The 26718-nt window shown below is 36.6% G+C and overlaps 1 protein-coding gene across 4 annotated transcripts in view; it reads left to right on the top strand.

Moving 5' to 3' along the window:
* galnt1 (UDP-N-acetyl-alpha-D-galactosamine:polypeptide N-acetylgalactosaminyltransferase 1) overlaps window positions 1-26718 on the top strand; it is a 230205-nt gene that overhangs the window by 18070 nt on the left and 185417 nt on the right. Inside the window, exon 2 of one of the 4 annotated variants that reach the window (XM_087287129.1) lies at window positions 9488-9694. The exons of the other annotated variants lie outside the window; for them this stretch is intronic. The gene's annotated coding sequence lies outside the window, so the exon portion shown is untranslated. The remainder of the gene's footprint in view (window positions 1-9487; window positions 9695-26718) is intronic. 4 annotated transcript variants of the gene reach the window in all.

Consider the following 26718-nt stretch of genomic DNA (forward strand, 5'->3'; position numbering starts at 1 on the left):
TGCACCTTTAATTTTACCTGCTCAAGGAAAACACTCTCTTTGAATGTATTAAACAAAACTAAAGTACATGCACAGAAGACAACATGAGCATTCATAGCGAATGAACAAATGTAAATATTATCCCGCTTGCTTTTTGAATGTTGTTAAGTGAGTTTTTAAATGTCTATGATTGATCTCTCGCTCATCAGAAAAGGCTGTGATTGGCTCTAATGGTCAGCGCTGCTCTAGCACTGTTAAGCAAACAGTGACATAGACACTGATGTTAAACGGCCACGACGATCACCTGATCCATTGTAGATGGCAATGTGGTGGAGAAAACTCACTCTGCAGACACGCTCTTGCCTGGATCCACAATTAACGCTATTATTGAAAATAGCAGAGAGAGGAGATTAATTGTTACCTCAGAAACACGCCAGCAGGTCAAAAGGGCTTTACAACTTTCATTTTCGCTTTGCTGGGTTCTAATGTTCTTTCCTGTCTGTGAAAACTGTCCAGCAAACTCAAAAATAGTGAATTGTGCATCATTATCTACTTTTTAAGTAGTTGGAGCATTTTAATTACTCATGGTCTCCCGCGCCATAGTAAGCTACCGACATAACGCATATGTAATAAATGACGTCAGTACATAACCGGTTATGATTATTACTGAACCAATACCAAATCGTTTGTGTCTGCCTCACGGTGCATTAAAAAAAACAATGAATTTTGACACCCCTGAAAAATAATACATTAACTTAATTCCTTCATGTACCAACACATATCGATTGCCTTAAACCCAGCATTTCATACAGTGTATTGCCATATTACCAAATAAGTCAGCAATAAAACTCTGTAGAAAACGGAGCAAATATTTTGATATTCTCATTTGGTCTGACTCGGCCTGAGTTTACTTGCAAACTGCCACCGTAGTCAGATAATCTGCTAAATGTTGTTTAGGTTTGCTTTAGGGGATAGAACAGCTTGCTTGCTCAGGCTCAGCTACTGTTGTCCTAACCGTCTCCCCAGACCTCATTCTGCAACGCTAAGGCCTCGTTTTCAGCACGTTGAGCTTGTATCGTTTCTTAGTCGATGGGAAAGCAAGCCTAACGTTGTTCATGTTTATGTAGCTGCTCTCCAGAGCTTAAGAAACAGCCAGTTTGCACCTAATTTACAGCAGGATGCTTAGCAGAGCGATGCAGTTACTTGCAAAAAAGGATTGCAGGTATGCGAACACCCCTGAAGACTTTAGATCGAAAAATAATGATGCAATGTGAAGATTTTGTTGTTTAAGTGGTGCTCGGGATGCAGAATTAATAGAGCAAGTTTAAAAAAAAGTGTCCATTCAAAGCATTTTCTTCTGTTCTGGTGTGTTAAAGGCCTTTATTTAGGGTTTACAGCAAGTTTATAAAGAATAAGTACATTTTTACAGGCAGGGATGCAAAATGGTTGCACCTTATTGGTATCTGTTAATATTAGGGCTGTGCGATAAATCAGACATTGTATATTTTGTATTTCTGTGCTATATGTTGCAATGTGAATACAATTTCACCAGATGACTTAAACAGCTTTAAATGGAAAGAATTCTTCAATTTGGATTGGTTGGGGGTGATTTTGTAAGGGAGTGAGTCTGGAATAATGTAAAACAAGTCAATTACTAGCACAGATAAATACAATATAGCAAGGTTAAAAGTGTATTATAGCTTTTACAGTTTTTAGGTGTAAATATTGAATAACTAACACTGCATAGTCTTCATTGAATATATTGTATTCTTTATAAAAGATACAAACATTATCATTTATTGTGACCAGATGTTTTAAACATTCCATTGCACCCACAAGGATGTTTGTCTGCTAAAAAAAACAAGATTTTCACTGGCCCTATCTAAAAAAGAGAAGTTAATAGCTATTTCTGTGCAACATATATTAAATATTGTGTCAATAGCCAAACATTATTATATTCATACACTTTTTATTCAGCATAACTTTTATTTAAATCTGTGATGTAACAATTGTGATGTAAAAAAAAAAAAAATATATATATATATATATATATATATATATATATATATATATAGTGTGTTTGTTGTATTTGTGTGTGTATGTGTGTTTTAAATGTTTTATTATTTTTATTCATGAGAAAAAATGTGCAGTTTCATTTTGACATCCACAGACATCGTCACTAAATGAAAATTGTAATACGTTCTCATACATAGCCTCATTTCAGTTGTCAAGTCTTGTAAAAATCCATCTATTGAATTAATCTATTAAAAAATGCATAATAGGCTCAATTTATAGAGAGGAATAACAGATGAGACTGCAGTCAGATCATGCAGATCAATGTTGATCTTTCTTTCGAGGTATCAGTGCAGAAATGAACACAACAATAAGACTAATACAAAACATTATAAGATTAAAATATGGAAAAATTATCAGATGGTAATTTCTGTAAATTTTCCTTAAGAATAAACAGCTCTTGGTAATTTTTCAGCATGCTTTCACTCGCGTATTGGACATGAAACGCACATTTACTGGTAGGAATTACATCCCGCCCTATGCATAACTCTCTTTTCATATGGCTATATATAGATATTACATATCCATAATACACTGTGATATAGCCTGGTTCATTAGTTCGTTGTATTGCTTTGCTTTCTCATTACAAACGATCCACTCCAGAGTTCATTTCAATCGAGTCGAGACCACCTCATTCAGGCAATCTCAGACCGAATGATTTGCAGTGGATCCGAGCATGATTGTGGGATTCACATATTCCAAATGAATTATATTAATGACATTTATAATGAATCTCAACTACCCAACATCATAATGACATTATAATCTGAAATATTCATAAGGACATGTCCATTTTTTATGTTATAATAGAATATGTGCTGTATATTGTAACATTGTCTAATTCAATAGAGTCAATTTAAACAAGTGCTTTTAGTTTTTAGAGTGTTGCTGTTGTTATTATTAGTATTTTTAGATGGAATATTTTAGATTCATTCACATCTGGATATGAACTGAAACCTGTTAGAACCAATAGCGTTCTTTTAATTATTACAGCATGAATACGGTGAGTCATTTTGAAGGAGTTGTAAGCAGTCTGGTCTACACGTTAAATGTTTTATGCTTCTATTTGTGGAAGCACTTGAAAACGAATGCCGAAGAATTGTCCCCTGACACACAAAGCTTACTTTATTTCCAGTTCAACTTTATTTCCATTGCTAGACAGTGTAACAGCCAGCATTCACTATATCACTTGTTTTATCAACAGCTCTCTTTAAATAAGAGATTGATTCGCTAGACAAGAGTCCAAAGCCCTGTTTGTGGACATTCAATGAGCTCAATCTGAACTAAAGGATCTAGTATTTAAAAAATGAGTTTATAATTATGCTTCATTCATTATAACCGGATGAGCATATTCTCGCGTTTTCTGTTGTTTTCGGTTTTTAAGATCATTTGTTTAAAATGAATAACAGTTTTGTTTTTCATTGTGCTTTAAGAGCCAATGTGAAGTTGACCATTTATGCACTTGATCATCCTTGTAAAAAACAGCAATAAAGTATTTTTAACATAATTTAGGGACAATTTAGGCCTGTGTTTCCATCACATTTACATGTTGTGTTTTTATAACAAACATCTCTTTAATTTTGGCATGGACAAAAGGCAATCAACAGAGAAGGGATAAAGCAGCCTATTATTATATTAAACTTCAAAAGGCTATGATTCAATTAAATGAGTGCTGCAAATTGAATTCATAATGCGTTTCTGTTGCATGTTTTTCAGGCTCATGGCTTCAGAGGAGTTTGCAGACTTTGAACACTGTGCATTTATGAAAAGGCAGTTGCTAATGATCGACTTCTGACAAATTTCTAAAGCAGTGTTTGCTTTATGGTGTTTGTATTTTTTGAATGTGTTAAAATGAAAAAGTAGATATTTTATCTTCCTAATCTGTTTGAACAAGTAACCAACAAATTAAAGCACTGAGTTTTCTTTTGCCATGCTGTTTCCCTGTTCCCAAAAACTTTTGAGTGTGTGACAGAAGAGTTTACTAGCTTTTGGACATACAACTTACACATTAATGGACCTTATGTTGCTTAGTTACATTATCCTCTGTCAGACACATCATTCACATTTCTTTCATGTATTACCTACCTGTTCAGGTCTTTGGATAATCATGCAATCAGAAGTTAAGGTCTAAACACATCTTTAATGTCACATTGTTGTTGCAGATTAAATATAAGATGGAAAACAGGATTTAAATATTTTGTATATGGCTAGATATTGAGTAATAGTCATTCAAACAACTTTACCAAAGCCTCTTGATGGTTGATCTCACAAATCCACCATGTTTATATTTTGTTTACACTTTTTACCCGAGTTTGTCGTCCTGATCCAATTGATATATTGAGGTCTTAGGAGGCAAAACAGTGGCCATGAGCATTAATTGCAACTTTATTACCTTTAATCCACAGCCTTTGAAAACAATCCTGAGTGCCCTCATGACTCTGAGCGCAAGCTTCCTATCACACTGTGATGCATGTATATTAAATGTTTGTAATCTGTTAAGTCAGTCAGCCTTCTGGATTATGATTATGCCTGGCTGCCCCATTTAAAGGGACAGTTCATCCAAAAATTAAAACTCTTTCAGCTATCAGTTTCCATGAAAAGAAAATTTATATATATTTATACGCAAAACTGGTTTATTGTATAAAAGATTTGCAAATAAAGCACCGTTTTCATCCAGTGAGTCAAAGAGAACAAAATCACTTCCTGATAAATTGGCACCAAATATCAAAATACAAAATGCAATGTGCTGCATTAGGAGAAGCCACGGTAGGCCTTTTTTCCCTTATATAATATATAATTATATAAAGATGATGAAACACAGTGAATGCACAGTGGCTTTTAGAGGCATGAGACATCTTATTGGTAGCACAGATGCTTAAGACTGGGACTTTTTTTGTTTTGTTTTTAAGACTGGGACTTTGACGATGGACTTTGGCTTAGGAATTGTAATGACCAAACATTGCAGATGTTGTCAAATGTTCTCAGCTCTCTGGTTTATTCATTAATGCTGTCACAACGCACCCATTTTTGTTGTCACATTATCCGTTAAAACAAAATCACATGACTTTTTTGATGTGCATGCTGAAATTTATTCAGTACATTTTTCCATTGTAGTTTATGCACATTTTTTCTTATAGGATAAAAGGTTTATCCTATTCAGTTGTGAGCTTACATTTTTTGTATGCAGATTTTCAAAATTTATGTGCATCTTTTCATTTCCATTAGGCATTTTTTAATGTGATATTCCAAAATGCGCAAAAAAGGTGAATGGAAACATAGCTATTTACTCACCCACAAACCTTGAATTTCCTTTAAGTGGTTAAAAAAAGAGATTTATTACCATACAGCCCAAGACCGTTTACTTACTGAGGCTAAGCAGGGCTGTGCCTGGTCATTACCTAGATAGTAGACTACATGGGAAAACTAGGTTTGTGTTGGAAGTGGTGTTAGTGAAGCCATCAGAGGGTGCTCAACCTGCAGTCTGTGTGTGTCTTAATGCCCAGGTATAGTGAAATGGACACTTAACTGTCAGTGAGTGCTGTCTTTCAAATGAGACATTAAACCATGGCACTTATTGTAAAGAGTAGGGGTGTAACTCTGGTGTCCTAGCCAAATTCCCTCGCCAATCACGGCTTCCCAGTCATCCCCATCCGCTAAATTGGCTCTATCACTGTCTCTCCATTCCACTTATAGCTGGTGTGTGGTGAGCGCACTGATGCCGTTGTCGTGTGGTTGCTGTTGCATCATGTTAGTGGATCATGATTATCTATACACATACACTATATAAATACACAATCTAAAATAAGGATATTTTGAAGAATGTTGAAAACCTGTAGCCGCTGGCTTTAATAGTTTTTTTTCTTTTTACATTTGATGTCAATGGCTACTGGTTTCCAAAACATTTTCCCAACCTTTAGTTTTCCTTGTGATCATCAAACTCATGAAGGTTTTCACTGCTGGAAAAATGATTTTTTGAGGAATGTTAAAAATCTGTAGCCACTGACTTTCATAGTTTTTTTAATAAATTTTTTTAAATTAGAGCTGCATGATCTTGGAAAAATCTGCTATATATATTATTGTGATATTATTATAATTTCACTAGATGAATCGAATAGCTCTATTTGGAAAGATTTAATAATTTTTTTCTATGCAGTGCGTTTGCATAAACCGTAATAAAATACAAGCATATATACATAAATAGAACAGAGGAAAGATACGTGAAATAAACAGCACTTTAAGGTTTCAGGAAAGTCCCACAGCATTCAGGTGCAGAAATTGAACAGTGAAATATAAAATAACATGGTATCATCACTGTATAAATTATTTAGAAATAAAAATAATGTTATCTTTTACTCTTTAATAAATAATCTAATCCTGCGATGTGGCTATTGTGGATAAACACACTGATATTGATGCTCAAATTATATATTGTGCAGCCTTACTCTTATTGATAATCTTGATTAAGAAAAAAAAGAAACTCATGCAGGTTTGAAAGCACCTAGTAGGTGAATAAATTGTGAGTAAAATTAATTTTTTGGGTAAACTATCCATTTAAATCTTTTTTAATGCAGATGGCCACACATTGAGAATTTTAATGAAAAATCGTTAATTGACTTAAACTGTGAATGATGAGCAATAATCAACACTTACAGTTTGTCATAATTGGAGCCCTAATACTGCAGTCTTTCACCCACACCGTCTCTGTCTCTCGCTCTCTCTCTCTCTCTCTCTCTCTCTGTTTTGACTTGAAGCTGGAGTGAAGACAGCTTGTGCCTTTCTTCAGAGGAGATGCATTTTCTCGTTTCGCAGCACATTTTCATTGCGTATGTGTGTCTAGCTGGTTCAGGGTTGGCAGACGTGACTTGTCCATAGCGCTTTCATCTGCGGCTGTGCCACCCTGAAGTGTTTACTCACACTGTGCTCTTGATTGATTTTTCTCTCTTTCTCTCTCTGTCCTCACGCGGTCGTCCTCTGTGTCTCAAAAGATGAGAGAAAGTAGTGATATTATCAGGGTTTAGCTTCTCCAAATGGCTTCGAATAAATCGTTTTTTATGTTCTCTCATTTTCTGCAGCCAGGCTTTATCTAACGACGGTGCCGCGATGTAGTTCGCTTCTATCAAGCTCATTAAAACTCCTGCAGACATTGCTTTGTGTCCTCTGTTACATTAGTGCACTAGTTCGGGTGTGAGCAAACTGGCTAGGTTGAGGAACGTGGGGTAAAATCCGTCAATGAAAAATATGCATCAACCGCCTAAATTTAGGAAACAAAACGATGTCATTTTTAGTCACATGATCATACATAAATGACTCATTGTTTACACTGAAATATATTTGCTGTTATTGTCAGTTTTTGCTTATAATTAACAATGTTTGTATCAGTATGTTAGTCTTCATGGGTATCTATAATGCTTCGTTTCCACTGGGTGGTACAGTACAGTATGGTATGGTACAGGTCACCTTTATCAGGCTTGTGTGAAATGTTACCAATAACAAATAAAAAATACCCAAAACATACATTTAGGCCTTATTTGGGTTCATAAACGATACAAACCACATACTGTCAGTACAAACCTCTCATCTTTATTCTTCACCACACAACGTTAACTTTAAAAGTCATTCCGTCATTCTGAGATCATAATAGTCCAAAAGGCGACGATAATAACTAAACATGGCAGTTTGTTCATGTTTTAGGTTGATGAAAGAATCATTTGCTCCTTTGCTTTTTCAGGCTTTTTATTTTTTCACGCTTCACTATGACATTTGTCCATTTCTGAAAGTCGCAGAAGCACTTCAATAATCACATACACATCATTATCATCAGCTCAAGTCTGCTATTTCAACTATAGATGCGTGGTTAGCACACACAAGCTCTCTAGAGAAAGTGCCGAACCACTCGCACTTTCAGGTGACAACAGGACACTTGGCAGGTTCTGTTCTTCTTTTTGGCTTTGTGACTATTAATCAAGACGACAACAAGGTCTGTTTGAACTCTGGTTGACCATGGCTCATTATTATATGTATATATTGTTACGGTGTAGTGTCTCGGCTGTGTATTTAAAAATGGCGGTTTCTTTGTTTTCATTCTTCTGGCTTGTGCACACGCTAATGATATTTCTCTGAAAACCAAAAGCGTTCAGTTGCCTTTTGGTACCCTTTGGTGTGCTAGGTACCCTTTGGAAAAGGTACCCAAAAAGTGGTATGGTACAGTTCACTTTTTGGTACCTTTTAACAGTGGAAATGGGCAAATAGTCTAGGCCCGTACCGTACCACTCAGTGGAAAAGAGCCATAAGCTAGTGTATTCCAAAACAGTGACAAAACTTGCATTTAGAAGATATAAAAGAAATAGAGACATGTAAAGCTTGTATTGACGATTGGATCAACGTTTTATTTTCACGTCACCTCATACTTCAGTTTTTCATAAATCTTGACCAATCAAATGCTCTTTAGTATCTGACATGTCCTGGCCCCCTCAGAACGCTTCGCATTTGTTTTTTGTTTGACGCGCTTGAGCTCAACCACTCTAACTGACAGAGCTGTGATGAAACAAAAAAATGCTATTGGCTATTGGCATTTTTAAAAGGGGAGGAGCTACTCTATGTCCCACCCTCTGCTCGTTTTTCAGTTAAGATTTATGTCAAAAATTGAATAAAAATTGCACATTTTAAAGGAGTTCACGATACCTTTAAACAAGAAATTTCAATACTAAGTAGTACAATTAGGATTTCTATGTAAAATGTATTTAATTATCATTAATATATTAAATAATGTCAATATATTTTAATATTTTAGTTTGTAAAATGTGTGTGTTTTTTATATGGTAAGATATAAAGTCTTTTGCCTTCCTAATGTTCTGTGGCAGGTGAATGTACATTTTTGTAAATGTAAATTATTTGGCCAAAAATGAAAGATATTCAACAAACTATTTGCCCACATTTGTTTTATGTGACTTAACATATGACAACTTTGATTATAAATATAGGAATTTTATTATTAAAAGTTTTATTATCATTTCAAAATGTAAAAAATAAAATAAAAAAAACATAAAAAAACAATTGCATTAAAATCTAAAACTTTTTACAGCTTGTCAGTGGAAAAGTTTGCAAGGTTGTGCATTTGTCAGTTGATTTATTTTCCTCATTTTCATTAATCTTTGCAGTGTAAATCATTCAAGCAATCTCCCAAGATTTAACTTGTAGACAGGCTCTTCCAATTTCAGTTTCACTTATTTAGGTATATAGGTGTTATCTAAGTTCTCCTTTCCATAAGGGCATGTTTCAAAGAAGCGGCACAGATTTCCCGCTCTCTCCTGCTCAGTCTATTAGCACAGCTTCTCTATTCCTGCAGGTTTCTGAGTTATCATCATGTTTCAGAGTGTATTGCGTGTTTGCACAATGCACTGACAGTAAAGTTCTTGTTCTGTCCCTCCGCCGGCAGACCGCAGTCAGCCACAAACGAAGAGCTGTCCTCAGACCTGTGATAAGGGAAGGGCTCTGGCGCTGCAGAGCTGTGTGGGTGTGCTTCTGTCTGGGTTCCTCTTACTTCAGCTTTCTGTGGCTGCAGAGGAGCAGGTTCACATGAACAGCGAACAAAGAGTGGAGCATAAGCAGTGAATGAATACTGAAAATACCTTATGTAATCACTGTAAGTAAAAATACATTATCCTTATAATTAGGGGAATTTACCTGGGATGCAACATTATATTTGCAGTCTATGCTTATACATGCAACTGTTTTTAAGAAGTCATGTTATGCTTTTTAGGCTGTAGTGCATAATGTTGCTGTTCATACTTGAAAAAGCTACTCCAATGTGAGATTTTTAGTGGTGCTTTTTTCAGCACTACCTCAAACACCTCGTCTGTGGTTGTGAGTTTTCATACAGGGATGCACGTTATAGTATTCTTAATTTTAATAAATTAAATGCCACAAAAGTGAGTTTTTCCTTAAAACAAGTTTTAATTACCTCACTGGCAAATTTTTTTGCTAGTTTTAAGGAAAAACTCACTTACTTTTGGTTTGCTATTTCTCAAAATAAGACAATATGTTTTGCTTGTCTAGAAAATGCTTCTTGATTTAAGAAGTTTTAGATATTTGGACTAGAATCGAGACAAAAAATCTAAGTTAGAAAGGCATTTTTTAAAATCTATTTAGTAATATAGTATTGCGTTGGGGCTGCACGGTGGCTCAGTGGTTGGCACTGTCGACAAAGCAGCAAATAGGTTGCTAGTTCAAGTTCCGACTGGGCCAGTTGGCATTTCTGGGTGAAGTTTGTATGTTCTCTGTGTTTGCGTGGGTTTTTTTCGGGGTGCTCTGGTTTCCCCCACAGTTCAAAGACATGTGCTATAGGTGAATTGAAGAGACTAAATTGGCCATAGTGTATGTGTGTGTGTGTGTGTGTGTGTGTGTGTGTGTGTGTGTGTGTGTGTGTTTGTGTGTGTGAATGAGTGTGTATGGATGTTTCCCCGTACTGGGTTGTGGCTGTAAGAGCATCCAGGCATCCGCTGTGTAAAACATATGCTTGAATAATTGGTGGCTCATTCCGCTGTGGAGACCCCTAATAAATAATAGTCTAAGCCAAAAGAATGAATGACTGATTGAATGAATAAGTATTGTGTTGTTGTCTTATCTAGGAGTAGTTCTTTAGAACTAATATACTGACACACATGTAACTTCTTCTTTCTGTTTATAGTCACACACATTTAAGTTGTTTGTGTATTTGTGAATTGTTCTTGGATGTAAATGTGTTTCATCTTATTCCACTGTTATTTTTACTTTTTAAAAAAGGGATTATATTCACTTTCATTCATTCATTCATTCATTCATTCATTCATTCATTCATTCATTCATTCATTCATTCATTCATTCATTCATTCATTCATTCTTTCTCCTTGAGCCTAATCCCTTATTTATTATGGGTTGTGACAGCGGAATGAACTGCCAACGATTCCAGCATATGTTGTAAGCAGTAGATGCCTTTCTGGGAAACACCCATACACACTAGCATTTGCACACACTCATCCACTACAGCCAATTTAATATACGGCATGTCTTTGGACTGTGGAGGAAACCGGAGCATCTAGAGGAAACCTACACAAACACGGGGAGAATATGCAAACTCCACACAGAAATGTCAACCAGCCCAGCCGGGACTCGAACCAGTGACCTTCATGCTGTGATGTGACAGTTCTAACCTTTGAGTCACAACGTCACCTTGTTCAGTTTCCATATAAATATAATTACTTGCTCCATCTCTGAAATGATTTTCTATTTTGTGCTGATGTCTCACACCCCTCTTACTTTGTAAAAGCATTCCATCAATATATTTTTCAGTTGTCAGTATGCCAAGAACACAAAACAATTAATTCCAATTTCAAGTTAATTCAGGCATCATAATGTACACCAGCGGTGTCCAAACACAGTCCTGGTGGGCCGGTGTCCTGCGTATTTTAGTTTCGACCCCAATTAAACACACCTGAACTATCTAGTCAAGCTCTTTCTAATAGCAAGTTCAGACTGCATGATTTTAGCCACGACAGGTTTTGAGAAATCGCAGACAAATGGCTGAAATCACAGGCAAATTGATGCTTGTTCACGCGAGTAACAATTACACAGTATGAACTATCAAAGAAGCGATCTAAAAGAATCGCCAACAAGTCGCCTATGCCCGTGAGATATTTGGCATGCTAAATATCTGGAGCTGTCGGCGATTCAAATCATGGCGTTTGAAATTAGTTTTGACTGAAAATACCATCTTGCAGTGTAAACAAAGCAGCGACAAAACGCTAGCCCAGATAGTCACGCAGTGTGAAAACATCTGTGACACGACTACTTTGAAAATCATGCAGTCTGAACTCAGCATTAGAATGCCGGAAACTTCCAGGTGGTGTTAAAGGAAGTTGGAGCTAAACTATGCAGGACACTGGCCCTCCAGGATAGAGTTTGGACACCCCTGATGTACACTATGAAAAAAGAGATGTGATGAAGATTACTTGTAGCAGCGTCTTTAGTATGTAGTATTTTATAATAGTAGTTTTTAGAATATCACATTTGAGTGTTAAGCGACATTAAATTACTTGTAAAAATGATCTTTTTAAATGATGATTTTAGTTAAATCAAACAAATTTTTTTAATCATCTCAACTTGTCAGTCATAAAATATTATGTTAAAAATGTAATTAAACCCTGATTTACTTCTTAAATTTAGTTAAAGTAACTGTTGAAATTGCGAAATTACATCTATTTTCTTGTTAAATACTATGATATGGAAATAAGTAATAGTGCAGCATGGTGGCTCAGTAGTTAAAACTGTTGCCTCACAGCTGGTTCGAGCCCAGCTGGGTCAGGAGGCATTTCTGTGTGGAGTTTGAACACGTTTTCCTCGTATTTGCGTGGGTTTTCTTTGGTGCTCCGGTTTCTCCCACAGTCCAAAGAAATGGGCTGTAAGTTCCACTGTGGTGAGCCTAAATAAGGGGCTAAGCCAAAGGAAAATGAATTAATGAAAAATAAATAATATAAAAAATGGCGTGTGGATGACATTTCTTAATGAAAAAGTACAGTAAATCTCACTACAGGCCCTTATATATTTTAAGTTGCTTTTCATTCTTTGTTTTGGGGTAAAAATAAGTTTGATGCATCTTAGAATTGGTCTATCAGACCCTTTAAAGTAGTTTTAATTTATGCTTTCAAACAAACATGCTTTTACAGTGGCAACATGATTGTGCATTAGTGCTATTGACTGTAAATTAGCAGCCCACATCAATCTCTCTACAGCAGAGAGCAGGTATAAAGTCATGCTACCTGAGGGCTGATAGAAGAACAGTCTTTGAGCAGACACTGCGGTTGCTGTTTGTTCCTTTGACTCATCCAAATGATGGATGCTGAAATCCCGAGCTCACTTCTCTAACATCGAGTCACATGGTGTCAAGGTTTAGCGAAACACTTTGAAGTGCTTGCTAGCGTCGAGTCAGGAGTAGGGCTGACCTTTGGATCTGTGCAGAGGTAATTTCCCTCCTACTTTGTCTCCATGGCAACTCACCTCCTGATGAGGTCATCTCCCTTATGCACATGCTCGTTCACGTCTCTCCCCTGAGTCTCATCTTACAGTGAGTCTGGAGAATTAATTCAAATGTCAGGCGAGATTTGTTTTGGAGTGCTCGCTTCCTTGTTAACATTTTGTGCATGTCTCGGCGCAGGAACACAAACTGGCCGTGAGGGCCCAAGAGTCTCTGTTTTTGCACAGACGGTGAGTCAGCTGCTTCTCCAAGTACACTCATCTGATTTTGGGAGTTGACTGACTCCTTGGTGATACGCCTGTGGTTAGGCAACGGTTTAAAGGAGCCAACTTCATAGAGTTCAGAGAGTCTTTTCAAAGACTCATTGTTTTCATTTCTCACCAGAAATGTGAAAGATAAATCTTTTCAGACCCAAATAGAGTTTTGGCAGATGACATGGCATTCTGTCAAGTCAAGTAACTTTTATTTTTGTAGCATATTTTACTAGGCAAATTGTGTCAGAATAGCTTTACAAAGAAAACAGACAATAAATGAAAAACAGGTATGAAGTTTCATCACTGTGACAAATTCAGCTCAATAGGCACATTCAGTTCTACAGAATGCTGTGTTTGTAATAATTAGTTCAGTTGAGGAATGATGATTTAAGATCATAGAATGAAAATGTGATTAAACCAAGCCATGGCTGAATCATAAGGGTTCACTTCATGTATATGACATACAGTGATCCTCAAACACCATTGTTTATTTGTTCTCATGTAAATACCATGAGTGTAAAAACCCAGTAAAAAATAGGCCAATTGGAAAAAAAACACGGATAGTTATGTTGCACATCACATGTGTCCTTAAAGATGCGTTTGAGTGGCCATAATGTTTCTTAGTGAGATTAAAGTGCATATTTTTCCCCTTATTTATACGTTTATCCACGCTTGTAATAAATATAAAATCTATGACTCTTATTTTAAAAGTAGTAGGAGCAGGAAGAGTAAATACGCTTTCTGTGAAAGTGGCAGCCATGCATCTCATCTGCTTACAATTCGTCAGAACACAACATGCAGGATATACAGATTATACATTTATGCAGTGCCTAGGGCCGGAGCAAGCTTAACTGTCGCTCTAGGCAAACAACGAGAATGCCTCTTTCAAACAGAATGTTATGCCATCTTCAATCTAAAAACCGTGGTGGCCGGCCTGGATGTTAAGATGATACATGGTTTGTCACGGCTTAAAGTAAAGACCGGAAAGTGCTGTGGATGCCGCCTAGGTTGTCTCTTTGGGGTCTCACTGTGATTTTTCCGGAGTGAAAGAAACTAAATAAAACTCATTCATCGGAGCAGAGCTATTTAAAATTCATGACCAGTGCAAATATGGTCAAAATATTGTGGTATACTTAAAAAATATATGGTGCTTTTCATTATTGGGGTCAATTCTTGCATAATAAATGAGTATATAAACAATTTCTGGAGATAATTTCAACTTAACTAAGGCAGATTCCTAATACAGATACTACAGATATCAGTTTAACATACTGAATCAATGCACTCTATGAAAACTATTATTCATTCATTCATTTTCTTTTCAGCTTATTCCCTTGGTTTATGGTAGGGCAGTTCTACCGACCACAGCTAAGCAAGTCAGATATGGTAGTGGCAAGGAACCACCAACTCCACCAATTGAGAATTGGTAATTAAAAAAAAGAACCAGAATAAGCCGTGTTTTGCTGTGAGCACACAATTGAATGAAGAGGTAGAACTGCAGTCCAGTTAGAACAGAAGTGGCTTAGCAGTGGCCTAAAGTGGTATGAGGGTACTTCTTGTTAGAGGTGTCAGTCATCCTGGACAAGTTATGGTATGCAGCAGTGAACATGATCAGGAGAAAAAGTGACTTACTGTATACAAACCAGATCTTTTTAATATCAGAAGGATTCACAAAAATAGTCCAATACTAGTTTGAGGCTTGAATCAGAGTGGCTGCAGCTAGTGGACTGAATGAAGAAACTGATTTACATAATTGATTTTCAAAGTCCTTCTTTGTTTACGGATTGTATACACAAAGGCAGTGTGGAGTGAAGTCTGTCTGACATTGTCCCACAAGAATGAGCAAGTTTGACATTTTCCCTGTTCCTGTCTTGGCCAAATTACCTCCATCGGTCCTTACCCATCATGGCCTCCCAATCATCCCCATCTACCGAATTGGCTGTATTACTGTTTCTCCACTCCAGCTATTGCAGCTGGTGTGTGGTGAGCGCACTGGCGCTGTTGTCCTGTGGCTGCCGTCACATCATCCAGGTGGGTGCTGTACACTGGTGGTGGTGTGGAGAGACCCCCCTCATGACTGTGAAGCACTTTGGGTGTATGGCCATACACGGTAAATGCTCTATACACATTACATTTTATCTGGCACTTTTGTCAATCTGTTTAAGTTCAGTAATTTCACTGTAATGGCAAAGAAAAATTATCGGTCAGTCATTGAAATGCCTTGTTTTCATGCTATTAAATTGAAATGAGTGAAACCTAAACAAAGAAGCTTATATAATAGATAGACTCGTAGTTATTATACACTCACCGGCCACTTTATTAGGTACACCTGTCCAACTGCTTGTTAACACAAATTTCTAATCAGCCAATTACATGGCAGCAACTCAATGCATTTAGGCATGTAGACATGGTCAAGACGATCTGCTGCAGTTCAAACCGAGCATCATCGGGAAGAAAGGAGATTTAAGTGACTTTGAAAATGGCATGGTTGTTGGTGCCAGATGGGCTGGTCTGAGTATTTCAGAAACTGCTGATCTACTAGGACTTTCACTCACAACCACCTCTAGGGTTTACAGAAAACGAAAATGGTCAGAAAAAGAGTGAGCGGCAGTTCTGTGGGTGCAAATGCCTTGTTGATGCCAGAGGTCAGAGGAGAATGGCCAAATTGGTTCCAGCTGATAGAAGGGCAACAGTAACTCAAATAACCATTTGTCATATAACATCACAACCAAGGTATGGAGAAAAGCATCTCTGAAAGGGGAACATGTCGAACCTTGAGACTGATTGTCTACAGCAGCAATATTAAAGACAGCCCTGAAGGCAAAAAGGGGTCCAACCCAGTGCTAGTATGATGTACCTAATAAGTGTATATGCACTGTTACAAATGCCATTGGAGTAAAATGAAGACTGAATTTGAACTGTCATTCAAAAGTTGTGAATGTAGGAACTCAAAGAACTGAAGCAATTCTAAACATCTGTCTTTACTGACCGATTCTGTAATTTGCCCACGGAAAAAAGTAATTGGGCTCCAAATCTTTAAATGTTTCATTTTATGAGTTAAATGTTTCATTTTATGAGTTTTATGAGTTGGCTCCCTGGTAATTTTCTTTTTTGTCTGAGGCGTCGGTGTGAAGTTTTTGTTCAAAATTGTAGTAATTAAGCCTATTAATAATAAACAAGTCTCAGCGAGCATTAATTATGAAAACTTCACAGCATGCTTTGAAAATGAATTGTATGCTGATGGAAACTTCTGGTGTGAAGAAAAATGAACATGTGTGCTAGTAAGAAGACACCACACGGTGCTTGAGTAACTTATCTCTAAATGAATGTCTTTGCCACACACATACACACTTGTGCAAATTCTTCATGAGATTACCTAATTCGAGAGATCTCCTACCTCAGTATCGGATGAGATGAAGTTGTAGCAATGCAAAGCTCAGAGAGGATTAGTAAGACACAGACACCTGAAAGAGAGATATTGTTCATTTATGTATGTGAGGGATACTCACTCGGCCGATTGGGGACTTGATTGGTCACGGTCCGGTCACAAAAGCCACAGGAGATCCAGCTAAGGATTTACAGGAGTGCAGCGGATCAACCCGGAACATCTCTGCACAATTCAGTCTCTCATCCTGTGCTCATCTCTCCATCTCTCTCTTCATCCTCCCTCCATCAGCCCGCTCATCCTGTGCGCAGGCCCTGAGGATTAGGCTGGATTTAAGAACACACTGTATGAGAAGATCACTCCAAAACTGACTGGCCTGGAGCACTGCAGACGGCGAGAGATTGCCACATCTCGTCTCTATGGCCGCTGCTTCTGCTCACTTCTGCCATAGTGGCTCTGCTGGCTAGCTCCCATTAGTTGTAGTGTTTAAGCTCTAAAGCTAATGGTATTAGCGCGGATCTGCCCGGCAGTCACTTAGTCATTCATTTATCACAGTATTTGGCGCAGTTTGTCTCCTGCAGAGTGATGTCTAAAAATTAGGTTTCAATTTTTATGAAATCATCAGATTAAAGTTAAGAAGAGGTTTTTTTATGATGATAGCGGTGATAATCTGTGTACTAAATGTAAAATATTTGCTGATGTGTGATATCTAGTGTGTGTCTGTAAAGTTTCAGCTCAAAACACCCATCAGATTTATTAGACCTTTAAGAATATTGGCATTTTTAGCTCTGAACACAATGTAGCTGTTTTTGTTGCCTGTGCCTTTAATGGTAGTTCTCCCTGCCCACCGTTCCCACGTGCCTGTCAGAGTGTGCCTCAATCTCCACCTTGGCTGAGTCAGATAAACAGCACAGTGACAGACATGAAGGAAGCAGATCTTACGTTACGTTTGTGAGAAATATGACAGTAAAATATTCCAATGATTATTTGATGTATTTGATGCGAGTCAATGAGTCGATGAGAAAGATAAGTCACACACAATGTTGTTACAAAGTACTCACACGCACACACAAAGACACATAGAGTGCACACATTTAACTTTGCACTGTTTTTGCACAGCAAATGTTAATATCCACTGCTGTATTGATATCCGTTATTATAGTGTACTAAATTAACCTGATTTAACGTCAACCAACCAGGATTGAAGCATCTTATTATAAATGTACTGACATGCGGCTGTGGTGATAAAATAAATACAGTAAAATTGCTGCTATTCATTACAAACATGCTCTGAATTTATAAATGTTTTAAACTTGTAAAACTCATTCTTGGTCACATTTGATGATGATTGATGATCACAGAGAGCTGAACAGATCTTTTAATCCCAGTTGCTTTGCAAACAACCTGTCTTGTTGATTACAACGGAGACATGGTAATACGTGACTGTCAAACAATTCAGTGGGTGGGGAAACCACACTCCTACGTCACGTTGCAGTAAGCTTCAAAATGGGAGGCATTTGGATCCTATTTTAATGTCAGGAAATATAAAAAGAGACATATTGAGTTTCTATCGCTCCAATATGACTGTGGACACACTACACCTGCACACAGCTCTGTCTAAACAGCTTCTAAAAGATGATTTTCATCATAGGTGCTCTTTAATTGTTGATATTTTTATTGTCTGTTTTTCATCAAATTTTTTGCCTCTTTTATTTTGTTTTCTCCACTTTTAATGTCTTATTTTGCTGTTTGGTTTTGTTATTTTTTTGCTCTTTGATTTGTATTGTGTTTTTGTGGCTTATATCGTGAAAATACCCCTTGTTCCACACATTTGATTTGTGTTTGGAAAACATGAATTAATTAACTTATTCTTTTTTACAAATGTAAGTGAATTGAACATAAAACAATTAGGTGGTTCTCAAAAAACTCAAGAATTGTGCGGTTTCAGCTCATTTTAAATAAGTAGTTTGAACAAACAGCAAATGACATTTTTAGTTTTATTTGTAGAGAAAACTATACCGAATTGGTTTGTTTTTTGTTTTTAATTTTAGAATAAGATCAGGTTATTAGTTATTTACTGCCTTAAAATATTTAGTGGTAACATTTGGCTCATTTTTGTTCACTCGAATGAAAAATTATTCATGTAGCCTAACGTTCACTGCTAACAATTACCGTTTTGATTTAGCTTTGACTGTTCAGTGTAAATGTAAAAAAATAAGCCGTTTAAATGAAATCTCATGCTGCTCACTCAGCCAGTCGGTCAGACAAATGCTGGAGGAAGATACCGGACAGTTGTTTACTAGCGGTCACAATGACATCACATCCTGTGCACCAGCTGGGTTTCCTGTCAGGCAGATAGAAAGCAGTGTCCATCTGTGGAAAGTTTAGGAAGACACGTTAAGAACTAACCATGTCTGTTATTTATATATACTTTTGTGTGCATGTGAATGATGCCATATTGTGAGTAGAGAATGATGCAAATGTATTAAATGGCCTTGTCTGCGGTGAAATTATATTTGTCAACCACCCACCCATCATGAGTTTTTGCAAAGAAGGATGTTTGTCTGCGTGTATATGCATGACAATAGGCCATATGGGGATTTCCACATCAGACAGGAAACACTAAGACAGTAAGGAAGCTCTCCAAAAAAAGTGCAGTTGAGCGAGGGATCTCACCTCAGCAGTCAGCAGACATAATCACAGCTTAGTGAGATAACTGCAGTGTCAGAAACGCAACAGACTCGTATGTGTGTGTGTGTGTGTGTGTGTGTGCGCGCGCATTCAAAGCCTGTTTTTCCTCTCAATGACTTTATCTTCAGCCTCTTGATAGCCTGTATCAGCTCCTCACAGCTGTATACACAGGCTACATACAGTGGTGCCATTGTGTTTGAGAGAGTCATTGAGCAGAAGAATGGTCTATTTGGTGTGCTAGAATGAGTTTACATGTTAAGCATATGAATCATTTCTCATTTTTCTAGTGCATGTGCCACTGCACAAGACTATTTTATTGCTGCGGTCATGCATGCATTAAAGAGACATTTGCATGTCTTTGCGTGTAAGTGTGTTGAAGTTAAGCTGGAAGAAATCGCTCTTTGCCTTGGGTTTGAGCGGCCTGAGATCGGCTGCGCAGACTTAATCTGCCACAGGCCAAGAAGTAGGTCAGTGGCCGGACAATGTGTGCACGTCAATTACTACACAATAAATAGAATATTGATGAAGCTCTAAATCATAATTGAGAGGCCTTTATAACGGCCGAGCTGAAGTGATTGCTAACCGGCTGATTCAATCTGAAGCCAATAGCTTAATTAGTTTAATTCATACGGCCTGACTGTTCCACTTTTCCGATTAAGGTCATCTGATTTGTGCAGCTCAACTTGGAGGACGTGTGAAGCTGCTGCGTTTTAGCAGGCTTTAACGAATCAGAGATGTTAGACGAAATGACTGATTGCTAATTATTATGTTGTTTGAAACCCTGATGATGGTTGGTTTTTCCTTCTGTAGATTTGAGTTGCTGAATGTGTTTTCCATGTGTGTGGCACAAGAGTGGCCACAATGGATGAAAGGGAAAATCTTTCTTATTTCTTAGACATGTTGACTCTGTATTTATGTTGGTTGTATTAAAAATTCAAATGCATAATTGGCATAATTAGGGCTAGGCGATATTGCAAAAGAATTGATCACGATATCATGTTTCATATCGTTCTGTATCAATAATTACTTAAAAAATTTTAACAATACATTTAGGGATCCCTTTATTAATCCGGGGTCGCCACAGCGGAATGAACCGTCAACTTATTCAGCATATGTTTTTAAGCAGCAGATGCCCTTCCAGCTGCAACCCATTTCTGGGAAACATCCATACACACTCATTCACACTCATACAGTACGGACAATTTAGCCTACCCAATTCAACTGTATTGCATGTCTTTGGACTGTGGGGTAAACCGGAACTCAGAGGAAGACCACGTGAACGCAGGGAGAACATGCAAACTCCTCACAGAAATGTCAACTGACCCAGCTGAGGCTCGAACCAGCGACCTTCTTACTGTGAACGACAGCACTACCTACTGCGCTACTGTGTGGCCTAGTTTTAATAGTCAAAACCAAAAATATTTAAACAAAATATCTCGTCTTTTTATAATAAAATAAATATAAGTGTTAAAGAGACTGTTAAACTTGATAAATACAATGTTACAAATTGTATGCAGTGGTAAAGTTTAAATGCTGAACAATCAAAGCAAAATTAAAGGTAGATCAACATCTGTAAGGTGTCAATAATAATGATGCATTAAACCTCAAACTCATTCATACATTCATTTCCTTTTCGACTTAGTCCCTTTATTTATCCGGGGTTATCCAACTTATCCTGCATGTGTTTTATGCAGCGGATGCCCTTCCAGCTGCAACCCATCACTAGGAAACATCCATACACACTCTTTCCCACACATACACTACGGACAATTTAGTTTACCCAATTCATCTATACCGCATGTCTTTGGACTTGTGGGGAAAACCGGAGCACCTGGAGGAAACCCACGCGAACAAACCTAAATCTCTGTGAACAAAACACATTATGATAATCAAATCTGAGCCTTCAAATAAAGGAACTAACCATCATTATACAAATACATGAACAATGAAATTTAATTACTATTTTACCCCCTATGCTAAAAACTCTTTCAGAGGGGGAGCTAGTGGCTGGGATGCACAAGAAAAGAAACCAAAAAGCCACTCTGGCAAATTCAGATGTTCAAGCTCAGATGTTTTTCAACTAGGTGTACTTGGAAAACAAGCACACATCACATGTCGTGCGCGTTGTGCAAGTCGCGTGCCTCCATTGTAAACGACAAACCCTAAGCTTAATGACACATTTTATTAAAACTATAGCCTCCATATTGAAACTTCATACCATTTTTTTTTAATCATTATTGACAATGGTTTTTAAGTAATAAATACAGATGCTGATTTTTTCGGCTAGCCCTGATTATAATAATAGAAATTTTTAATCTTATATTAAGAAGTTTATTCCTATATTAACAGTAACCATTCTTTTTTTTTGCAGTTTCAAATGAAAAGTTTTCTGAGAAATAGCATGACTCAAGAGTGACTGCATGTGTTGACTTAACCATGTTGTAAATAGAGGAGAGACTGGTGACTGAGATGAACCCAGAAAGAAAGGAGAGCAAAAAAAATTTTAAGTAGTGCTACTGGCCAGTTTTTAGATTAGGCAACATTTATGTGTGTGTGTTTGATGATTATCTTGATTGCTTCATTACTGATAAAAAATCCAAATTATACTAAGATTCAGTGATTTGTGGTACATTTATTACTTTCCGTTTCATAAGTATTTTCTTTTTATTTATATATGTATATAATATAGTTTGCAAGCACCCCTCCTCCATTTTTTTGCACCAGTGTGGTATAGTATAGTATAGTATAGTATAGTATAGTATATAGTATAGTAAAGCGTAGTATAGTATATTTGCCTTAAACCAATACATGTAAGAGATTACATGTATAATATTATACAACTCTAACATTGTTTTTATAAGGATCAGGTGATAGATTTAATGATCTTGTAACACAGTCATGATGTTTGAAGGGATCCTCCATAACTTCCTTTATCATTTCCTCTTTTTACGAGCTTCTGCATTTTCATCGATCTATGATGTAAATTCTGGTTGTTGCATCATGGTATTTGATCATTTAAAAAGGTTTAATACATATTTTAGGTAATATTGTATATTCTGAGACCTTTTGGATTCATTTCAATCATTTTGACTGACAATAAAAAGGTTTGGAATCTGTCAGTTGCACGATCACACATTAAATCAATTCTTGCTGGTTTTACAATGTCAATGAAGTGGAGTTTAATGGATAAACATTTACTGTAAAAATGCTGAGTTCCACACAGTTCCTTCATGTTGTTTAAACACAAATCGATTAAATGAACTCAATTGCTTTTCCAAAACTAAGTAGATTAAACATAAAAAAATCACCCCCCCCCCCAAAAAAAAAAAAAAACTCAAGAATTGTGTTGGTTCAGCTCAAGTAGTTTGAACAGCCAACAAAAATGATTTTTTAAGTGTAGTTATTAATAGCTTTTATAATTTCTGGCTTCACACATGGTGTAGTTGTGATCTGATTATGAGAATTTTTAAATGATGTAATCGACTTACAAGTATTTCATTTTTTAAAATCTGATTACATAATCCGCATTATATGTAACCGGTTACTTCCCAGCAAAAGTTACCAGTGGTGAATGTGTGGATATTTTTCCTAATAATCAGATTTTACAGGTATTTTGATATAAATTAATATAATTATTAAATGAATAATTAATAGACCAATAATTTGTGCCAAGTAACCGACATACATATTGTTTTTCCTTTCAGTTGTATTACATTTTATTTCAACTTTTGCTTCACCTCAGTTTTCCTCAACTGACGCTGATGAGCGAGAGACAAAGCCTAGGAATTTGTGTTAATTCTGATCATTGGGTCTCTCTCTGAGCTCTGATTTGCATGATTGGTCGTCTTCTTAGTCCAGCGGCTTTACTGCATTCCTCAGCCTGACCCCCTGAGAGCCAGCCGCAGGAAAAGGGCCTGGAATTTTCTCTGTTGCGTCCCTCTCTTTTCAATAGCTCTCTTTCTTTGCCTGTTTTCTTTTTAAAACAAATGTACACATTATGGTAATTTATGAGAAAAAGAATTTGTCAGCCTAATGCAGGTTGTCTGAACTACTCCAGTTCTGTTTTTAGTCGTTGTTTCCTGCAGTTTTTTTTAATGTGCACATTTTGTTGATGAGTGGAAGAGAAAGAGTTGATGAAACCACTAGACAAGCTTTTTTTTGCTTCAGACAGACAGAAATAAAAGTCCAAAAAAAGCTTTTGTGATCAGTTAGCTGCAAAAATTAATTGTAGTCATTGACTGAACTTGATATTAGAAACTTAACCTTTGGCTCACCCCTTGGTTTCAGACATACTTTTGTGTGAATGAATATACGTATGGACAGAGTGACTCAGCAGTCTAAGACTCTAAAATAGACGTTGTTGATGTCTAAATGATCTGTATTTTAAGCCACAGGCTGGTGTGTTGAAATGGCAGAGGAATTTAGACATGTCCCTCATTCCTGTGTTTCTCATTAGGAGTAGATTGAGGCTGGGAGGAAGTTTGCTAAGCGTGTGCTGTGGACGGAGGGGGTCTATTGAAGTGCTACAGGTGTAATGCTGCAGACACTCACATGCTAATTATAACTGGTAGTGACGTTGGCTGTGAGTTGCTATGAATACAGCAGGGAGTGCCTGAGTCCTTATTAACCAGCAAATGCATCTGGTGTGTGTCGGCGCGGGTGTGTGTGTGTGTGTGTGCTGCTGATGGAGAAACTCTTTAAAGGAAATGAGCTGTTTGGATTGTAATGATACAGTGCCAACAAAGATATTGAACTTCATAAAATAGCGTTAATGAGCCCAGAATGAGCCTGGGTTTTTCTGGTTCACTCTTAAAAATATTAGTAAAAAAAAGAAGTTAAATAAAAAAAAAACTATATATAGTCTCTATATATAGTTTGTCTGTAAATCCATATGTAAGTTTGACACCCAGTGGTTAAACTAGGCATTGCATTCCTGGTTCAAAACACGCAAAGCAGGTTACTACATTGACAACACCAACAGGAGCAAACCTGACTATTGAGCCTAAAGGCTGATTTAAGTTGTGTTCTAAATAAAATCAATGGCATGTCATAGAAGGAATATTTTTCACACTAAAAGGAGTATTTTTTCTAAGCAACACCTGGAATGTATATTTTAGAAGCGGCTTCTATTTCTTGCAACTGAACAACAAAACTATGACAATGATCACCTCAGGTACAGCTCATGTGCTTTATTTAGTGTTAAATGCTAATAATGTGAGTTTGAATGCCATTTTAAATGAAATTTATTGCCATACTACTGAAAGCAGCAGCAGATCTTGAACATAAAATAAATTCACCTCAGATCTTGAACATAAAAAAAACGTTTAATTTGAACTTTAGAACTGAGACTCAGTGAAAGCCAACACATATCAGTGATTCAGCATGAACATTTAATAATGTTAATGAGGTTTAATGTGTATTAATTAGATTATAAACCTTACCATTTCGTTGGAGTGCAGTAAATGCACTATTCTGTGCTTCTGAATGGCTTTTGTTTAAATTTTTTGTTGTGTTTCGTCTGATGCAAACAGCCAAATTGCTTATCACTGCGTATCTAGTCATTAGGACACACGGTTGCAATGTAACCTGCTCACCTAATGTTTAAGTTTGTAATATGTATATAATTTGCTTATTAATAGTCACCTCATGTGGAACTCTGAATCTGGGTCTTATTTTGGAGTCTGCTACTATCCACCTGACGTTGCATTTTGGACCCACACTTTGAGAACCTTCATGAATGAATGAATTTGGGTTAAAGGGGCCAAAACAAAGACAGACGTTCTGGCATAGCTGACATTTTCAAAGCAAAATATCTAACTTCAGCATTGTTTTTCAGGTAAACAAGTATGTTTACTTGGCATGTTTCTTAAATATCTGCAAACATAATATGGTATTTTTATGCTTTAGAAGAGTCAAAAACTTACACACAGCACCATACAAGCTGTTTGCATATTTGAAACATTTATTAACACATGACACAATGTATATATACTATTGCAACCTGTAAGACCATCATATGTTTAGGTATTAAATTAATTACACATACGAATTATGTGTGAGACTATCTCATGAATTTGAATGCAATTTGGCCATATTTACTAAACAGGGAAAATTAGTGTTTGAAATCCCCCAGAACTGTAAATAAGTGAGCTGCTGATGCTTTATATTTTAAGATAATGTTCTATAATGTAATAATTTTTTAACACCTTTTTTTTCTTCTGCATTTCTCCTCCTACTGCACAGTGTGTCAATTGCTAAATTCATTAAGGGGGATAGTTCACCCAAAAAATAAATTCTGTCATCATTTACTCACCATTTTCTGTCACAAACCTGTTTGGGTTCCTTCTTCTGTTGACTTCCACTGGATTTGTTCTTCCTGTTATTAAATGTTAGAGGATGCCGGTAAAACATTATTAAAATACCTTCTTATGTGTTCACCAGAAGTCATACAGGTTTGGAAGCACTTGAAAGTAAGTAAATGGTGAATATAATATTATTTGTTGGTGAAGGCTATTTGGAATGTTACATAACGGAACGGATTGCAGTACATTGCAAATCACCTTGCTTGTTTTATTTAAAACATATAGTTTAGTTAACAGTTTCCTGTTGTTTGTGATTCATGGCTGGTTTCCATTTGTTTACGTTTTTATGGACCTTGATCTCTGCTCTGTTGACTGTTGATGTGGAAAAGTTTTTGAAAATAAATATTCTTTGGTTTGGTCATGTAAATTACGATGCAAAAAAACCCAGTAATGACTGAAGCATGTTTCTTCACTTGTATTGATTGATTTGTATTTGCAATATAATTTTTCAAACTTCATTTGTTAGCAAAATATGATTTGAAATAATTCACGATTGTAGGTTTGTGTGAGAATGTTGTATTTGGGCATTAATTTTGTCACGTATTGTGCTTTGCAACCTGACCATGCAGTTCATTATGTTTGAAACCCACTTTATTCTGTTCAGTCCAGCTGTTTTTGAAGACAAGAATGTTCCCCATGCTGAGGCATGATGTTGTAGTATGTAGTAGCCAGGCTGCACTGACTTTGAACACAGAAAAGCATGCATTTAACTAGGCATTGTACAAAAAAAAAAAAAAAAACTGTTAAATATTTGTATAAATAATTAAATACTAAATCACATGTTAATTTGAAAGCCCTGATCTTTACATGTGGTTTATATTGTAATGGCTTGGGGAACGAGTAGCAGAGAGAAAGTGTTTTTTTTTTTTATAGAAAGTCTTTATAGTATTTTTTTCCCCATTGCACAGCGAGCTTTTGGAGCGCATCGTTCATCAGTGCTCTGGCTCTGCTACAGTGATTTAGGAA

This window comes from Danio rerio, chromosome 16 (genome assembly GCF_052040795.2).
Source record: "Danio rerio strain M-AB ecotype USA chromosome 16, GRCz13ab, whole genome shotgun sequence".
Taxonomy (NCBI): domain Eukaryota; kingdom Metazoa; phylum Chordata; class Actinopteri; order Cypriniformes; family Danionidae; genus Danio; species Danio rerio.